The following is a 7,070-nucleotide window of genomic DNA, read 5'->3' as shown; positions in this document are numbered from 1 at the left end:
AGAACGAGGGTCCAGCCGCTGCCATCCCCACACGGGGAGGTCCAGCCCACGGGATACTGATCCGAGGCTCCTCATTCCCAGCCCCTCTACCAAGGGTCCATATCCCCCTCGGCGTCGCCACCGCTCGAACCGCCCGGGGCCGGGGCGGGGAGGGGGGTCCCCCGCTGCGACCCCGGCTCCACCTGGACGATCGGGAGGGTCCGCGTGGTTCCGTCCGTGGTGCGGGAAGGGGAGCGCGGCGGGGACCGGCGATGCCACCGGCCGGGCCGGGCACGGGCCGGCGGTGTCACCGCAGGGACAGCGGAGCGCCCGGCGGAGCCCACGCTCGGGGCAGGGGGTGCGTGGAGGGCTGGTGGGGCTGAGCCGCGGGAGGCGCGGCCGGGCCGGGCGGGCGATGGGGGGGGCGCGGCCCCGCGCGCAACTTTCCGCCGCGCCGAGGGACCCCGGCGGCCGCGCCGGCGGTGGTATCGTATGCAAATACGCAGGCTGACGTCAGAGATCATGTGGGGTTTGGCGTAGATCCCCGCCGATCGAGGGCTCTTTTTTTTTTTCTCCTTTTTTTTTTTCCCTTTTTTTTTTTCTCCCTTTTTTTTTTTTTTTTTTTTTCCGCGGCGGGGCAGGGCCGGTGCGTGCGCGCGTGGCGGGGCGCGCGTGTTCCCCGCGGGCCGGCGCGGCGGGGGCGGGGGGCGCGGGGTCCCGCGGCCGCGGGCGGCGCACGGAGCGGAGCGGCGCGGAGCGGAGCCCCGGTGCCGCTCCGCCCGGGACAGTCGGTGCCGCCGCCCTGGGCGCAGGTAGGAAACTTCCCAGGCGGGGCCCCCTCCCCCGGTGCGCGGCGCTCCCCAGCCGCCCCCTCCCTGCGCACGGACGCTCGCCGGCGCTCCCGCCCCGACCGCTCGCACCCAACTTTTCCTCCTGCAAGAAACTGTCCGGTTCCCTGGACTTCGGCGGGGGCCGGGAGGTGGGGGGGAGGGCGGGGGAGACCGCCGGGGGTGGGAGCCGGGAGGGTTGTTCGGGGTGGGCTCTTAATTATTTTAGCTACATTTTTCATTTTTGGCCGTTCTGCCTCCCTCCCCTCGCCCTTTTTCTGCTCCCCGTCGCCTCCCGATCGCAAGTTTGGGCGAAGGGGGAAAAGCAGGAGGGGGGGGGAAACATGTCTACGTTTGTCTATGTCGACATCAGCAACACAAAATATGGCGTCCGCTTTCGACAGGGCGTTACGTAGAGGCGAGCAGGGGATTTTGTCAGCGCGGTCCCTGACGAGGAGCCGCGGGCTCCCGGGCCGGGGGGGCAGAGCCGCCCCGGGGCGCGGTAGGGGCCCGGCGCCGCCGCCGCGCGTGGCTCCGCGCCCGCGGCCGCACTTGGCAGCGGTTTCTTCTGGTTTAATTTTTGATGTTTTTTTCTTCCTCCTGCCCTCCCTCCCCTCTTTGGCAGCCCCCCTCCCACCCGTGACGCCGTGGTCGTGGCGCGGGTCTCGCTGCGGGGAGCGGCGAGGCGGAGCGGCGGCACCGAGCCGGGACCGCGGCGGGGCAGAGCCGGGCGCCCCGCTCCATCCCTCCTCCACCCCCGGCGAAAGGCTCTGCCTTCCCGTGGCATTTTATTTTCTCCGGAATGGGGAGATTTGGGGAAATGCAGGCTTTGGCACGTTATATCCACTTTTTTTTTTCTTCTTTTTTTTTAAACGAGAGGTGACTTTCCCGTTTGTTTCAGCCGGTTTCCAAAGACATCACAGAACCGTCTTCTTTTTTTTTCCCCCCCTTCTCTGTCTCCCTCTGCGATGAAGGCGACAGGGAAGGATGCTGGTTCCCCCTCCCCCTCTTTACCAGGACTATAACTTGGAAATGATACAGGGAAGTACCTGTCTGACTTAGGGGGATCTGTATACCCAGTTCTTTCCTGAGCAGTTCGGTTAGTTCAGAGCCTGGGAATCCCTCTTGAGGGAGACGGCCGCGGAGGCGGGCTCTGATTTCCTCCCCCTTGGCTGCCCAAGCACCTCGCCGCTGGCGGCTCCCCATCCTTTCTTGGGGCAGGTGCTCCTTGGAAACCCTGTGAACTTGCGAGCGTCCTGCCGCGCAGAGGAACACAGCAAAAGTTTTGGATTGGAAGGTGGAGAGCGCAAGGGGAGAAAACATCCGCAGAAGTAGGAACGGGAGGGAAGAGTAGGACTCCTGGCTGGGTGGGAAGGGGACCTGGTGATCAGGATTGCTGGGCATCAGCCGCTCCTGCCTGCCGGGTCCCGCAGCAGCAGCGCGGGGAGCAGCGGCGACAGTGCCGGAGTGTACATTGCCTTGAGAAGCTGCACGTCTGACGGCACAGGGTCACGGCACAAGGCTGTCAGTGAGGTGCCTTTTATTTTTAAACTACAGATGAAACTTTGTGCGCGGCTTTTCCCTCCCGGCCGGGGCTGGGTCGTGGAGGCACAGATGTAACCAGAGGACGTCTGATGTCTCTAGCAGAAACCTCATTCATGCAGCCTTACTGGGAAATGGCATGTGTATTAGGAGTAGTGTGTGCTGCCGTGGTTTTATTAGACCAGTAGATGAGCAATAGTATTGTTTAAGAGGTATCTGTGACCAGAGTGCTTTGCCAGGGTAGTGTATTTCTGTAGCGGTGAACCCTTTCTAATGTAGATGTGCCTTTAGTATGTTGTATGAACTCAGCTGCTCTTTGAAACAGAATTCTAGATTGATTTCTGCATCAGGAAAAGCAAGGTACTGGCCAGCAATTGGGAAGAATATAAATGCTAAGAACTGGCTGGTCCTTATTTTACTTTGCCCCCATATACATGTTTATCTTATCCTCTCAGGTTTCTACAGAAAGCAATGGCCAAGAGCTCTCCCCTGTTTGTCCTCTCTTCTTGTACCTGTAATAAATTCAGTGCCAAAAAATGTGGATAGGTGTTTATAGCTCAGTCATCAGCCCAAAGACCTTGTGATTGCTCACCTTTGTAAAATGACATTTTTCCTGCCTGTCCAGCCCAAGAGTTCAGCTGTCAGAGTTTCGTCACACAGGACATTTCCTGTGTTTCGCCACACAGGACATTTCGGTGTTTGAAAGTAGCACACTCCTTCCAATCTCTTTCTCTCAAAATTCCACTCACTTTTTTCCTTTTTACTCTAGTTACAATCAGCAATTTCTAGTCAATATGAATAATCCATTATATGAAACAGCCCAAGTTTGTAGTGTTTTTTCTTGTAGGGAGGGGAAAGTTTTATATTGTGTTTTTATTAAAAGTCAAAAAAAGCCAACATTAAATACAGTAAAGTTACTGGCTTATTTTTGCATTCTCAAACCAGTTTCAGACTGCTCCAGGCTGGAATGAGAACACAGCAAGTTTTGCTGATCCTCGTAAAAGACAAAGATTTTAATGCCAGACGTGACATCACTGTATTTGCATGTGTGACATCTTCAGGTTTTATTTCTTTTTGTTTTTCCCTAACTTGCATGGTTCTCAGAAATGCTATTTGGAGTGTCTTCTGGTTGGGATGTTTTGATCCAAGTCTAAAATTATTTTTCTTTGTGTCCACTTTAGGAATGGAAACATCCACAGAAAATAAATAGAAAAAGTATTTTAATTAGAATTTGTTCAGAAACATGCTGTGTCACAGCTGAATCTCTGAGATTTCAGCATGCCTGTCAGGTAAAGCTGCATTTACATTTCACATGGAGTGTAATTGTAGTTTGACTTTCTTTCAGGTGTGAGGGTAATTCAGCAAGTGAGTTCTTTCCCTAAAGGTTACTGCACATCTACATGTTGCTATTTGTTCATACTGAAAGTAAGTAATAAACAAAAGTTGGCACTAAAATAATCTATAAAGGCTTTAACTTAAAGCCATTATGATTGTTGCTGGTCTTCTATCAGGGTGTGTTTACATGTGTCACATCAGCTAGAACTAATATTTGTGGTTAGTTTATTTTATCAATCCAACAAAAATAGATCTGAAGTTTACGGGATGTAATGATACAGTTCAGTCCCAGGGTAGCAGTAAGCTGGGTTTTTTTCTGAAAAGCTGAAAGAACTGTGGATTTCCAGAATTATTCAAATACTTTTCATATGGGGTAATATTTGAGAGTTTGGTTTGTGAAGGTGTAGCAAAATGGAAATGAAATGAGTTGGGGGCTTGGAAGAGGAAGGGAACAGTGTTCAATTGCAGCCTTGCTTTCCAGAGACAGGTCAGAAATCACCAAGCCAGCCCTCTCCCCAAAACCATCATGCCTTTGCAAGGCAGAGGGGTTGTTTGGTTGGTTGTTTTGATTTTAAAAATTGGCACTTGGGGTTGTTGTAAAAATGTTGGGAGTTTGAAAATAAGGCAGTGCATTTGGCGAGCTCTTTTCAGGACCGTGGAACCCCAAACCAGATCCTAGGGTGAAAACTGAATTTCCATAATCTGAGTTTATGTAGAATGACCAGTATTGTGAGTCTGCTGGTGAAACTGAAGGAGAGGTGTGAAATGATTTTATGTATTTAGCACTGCAGAAGGCTCAGATGGCTTGGTTTTGTTATTGAGCAGAGAGAGTGACACAGGCAAGGAGGGAAGGTTTAGGTGTTGGCAGCTAGGAGGGGACTTGAAAAAAGTAATCCTGGGAGATTCTGATAGCTGAGGAGGTGGATTGTGGTGCAGCATCTCCTTGAATCCATGGATGAGACTGCAGGTGGCCTGCAGTGGGCAGTGCCCCCAGTGGGGCTCTGGTGGGAAGGCTCATGTCAGTGTTGGACAGAGGGGAGCATTTGCCATCTGGAGGGGAGACAGGGGAGGAAGGGTTGGGAAGCAAATGGGGAAGAAGGTGATCTGGAACACCTGCACGGGTTAGAAATCACACATCAGGAGTGGGGGGGGTGAGCTTGCAGTGCATTTTGACAACCTTTTGCAAATTGGCTGGGGGCAAGGGCACATGCTGGGTGCTGAAAGCAGGACAGGGAATTCAGCTGTGCTCTGAGAACAAGCCTCCCCTGCACCATCTGCCCTTTGTGTCTTCTCCACACTGTTGTCCAGCAGGGACCTGATCTAGCAAACTGGAGCCTGCACACCCTTGCATGCCTCTCAAACTATTACAGGCTTATTGGGAAGAATTTGCAGATCTCCACAGCTCCCACCCACACAGACTACAGGGGAGACAGTACCATGGTCCAGGCTCAGCCTTGGATGCCATTCCCTTCTGCATGGTTCAAAAGCTCTGAAGTCCTGTAGGCCTCTGCCTCGTGCTGCCAGGCTGGGATTGCCCAGCCTGAGGGTTGACAAGGATCTTTAAATTGTTTCTTGCTGTCCAATCTAAGCCTACACTCCTTCAGTTTAAAACCATTGCTCCTTGTCCCATCTCTAGAGGCCTTGGTACAAAGTGAGGCTGTGTATGTTTAATATCTCATTAGGCAGGCTACCAGGTGCCTTGGTCTGGTCAGCGTCCCACAAGCACCGACACAAATCAAGAACTTTCTCCTTGGGTGAATGTGCTGACAGTGCATTTATCTTCCCAGCCCTGTCTCCGTAGGTGACATTGGCAGTAATGTCCCTTTGCTGGTGTAGCAGCCCTTTCACTCCAGGGTTTGCCAGCACAGCTGCTTCAGTGGCACATCCTGCCCTGGGCTGGTACAACACATGGCAAGTGTTGGTGGTACAGAGCTGATGTGAGATGTGCCCATGCAGACATGCCTGCTGTCATGGGCTCGTTCAGCTCGTGGTGTCTGCACATCCACCCTCTGCTCTGGGAAGCCCTTGTACTGCTGGAGCGAAGCCCCAGTTAGGTGCAGCCCCTCCTCCAGGCATGGGCAGTGGAGGCTCTGGATCACAGGGATGGGCACATCCTGGCAACTGCAAATAGCTCTGTGCAAGTCACAGAGTTTCCTCAAGAGCAGTATTACCTGCCCACCATGGCTTTCAGTTCACTTGGTAAGCTCTTCCACAGCCTGAAATTCAGATTTTTTTCCTGGAAAAGATGTTAAAATGTTCCAAGATGAAAAACAAAGCTACTTGCCTTGTGTTACTCTACTTAGAAAACTCATAGCTTTGGCTTTGCAGGGAAAGAGCCCTCTGCTTCTCTCCCTCCTTTATTAAGTGACATGTAGAGATACAAATCTTTAGTGTTAGCTTTTAATCTGTAGCATTTTGATGCTGTGATTTGCAGTGTGGTCTCAGTTGGCACTGGTGGAGGGGACGATTAATTTCATGTGAGCAGTGGGTTGGGTAGGATGGGAATGTCTTGCACTGCTTTTCATTTATTTATTGAGCCTATGAGAGGCCTGAAATCTTGGATTTCCCTTCTCTTTTTTCCCCCCCATTCTTCCTGTCCTGACCTTATTTCCCCTCTTAAATACTAAATATTTTTACTTGCAATCTCAAATTACGTGTTTATTTTGGCTTCTCTTTTTGTAGTTGATTGTATGTTGCTCCCACAATTTTTAATAAGTGTTAAAACTGCATATTTCATTCACTGGAGCTTAAAACAAACAAAAAACCCTCCACCAACAAACAAATAGAGATTTTCTTGCTTCTTCTGAGTCAGTGACCATAACTAAGGAAGGCTCAGATTCGGTGTTACTTAACCTCTTGTCCAGGTTGATGCAGGAAGTGGAGGAAGAAGTCCTGTGAGCAAAATTGTATAGGGAAGAATGTGGTTCCTTCTTTTTTTAAGCAGAATCTTATTATTTGTGGTTTGTTTGGTTGGGGTTTTTTTTACTACCATCCCAAAAAAAAAAAAAAAATCAGGTTCTGAGCTGCTGCTGAAGGCATTCTCAGAGAGATTTAATAAAATACCAGTATGTCTCAAGGTCTCTGTACCCCTCCTGCTGCCTTTCTTGTGTGTGTTCACTCTTCTCACTCTAAGTTTTGAACATTTATTTTTTACATTTCTCAACCTAATTTCATGTTTATTAGTTTCAGTTACTTTATGTTGCACTTCGCTTAGATAGCTGAAGTGGGAAAATACTTGTTCTTTTTCTTAAATCCTACCAGCAAGACAAAAATCCAAGAGGAGACCAGTTGGAAGCAGTTAAGTTTTGTAGGGTTTCAAAGTGTGCCGGGGGGTGGCCTGGGAATTGGTGCAGGGAGGTTTTAGCCTCCTCTCATGCCAGTGAAAGC

General features: G+C 50.9%; 1 protein-coding gene across 2 annotated transcripts in view; it reads left to right on the top strand.

The window, feature by feature from the left end:
* The first annotated feature begins 242 nt into the window (after positions 1-242).
* The window catches only part of ZHX2 (zinc fingers and homeoboxes 2), a 74,812-nt gene continuing 67,984 nt past the window's right edge, over positions 243-7,070 (top strand). For both annotated transcript variants that reach the window (XM_084226224.1, XM_084226223.1), the window contains exon 1: positions 243-791. The gene's annotated coding sequence lies outside the window, so the exon portion shown is untranslated. The remainder of the gene's footprint in view (positions 792-7,070) is intronic.

This window comes from Fringilla coelebs, assembly GCF_963513975.1.
Source record: "Fringilla coelebs genome assembly, chromosome: 1".
Classification (NCBI taxonomy): domain Eukaryota; kingdom Metazoa; phylum Chordata; class Aves; order Passeriformes; family Fringillidae; genus Fringilla; species Fringilla coelebs.
The sequence above is the reverse complement of the archived record's forward strand: the minus strand, read 5'-3'. Positions and strand labels throughout refer to the sequence as shown.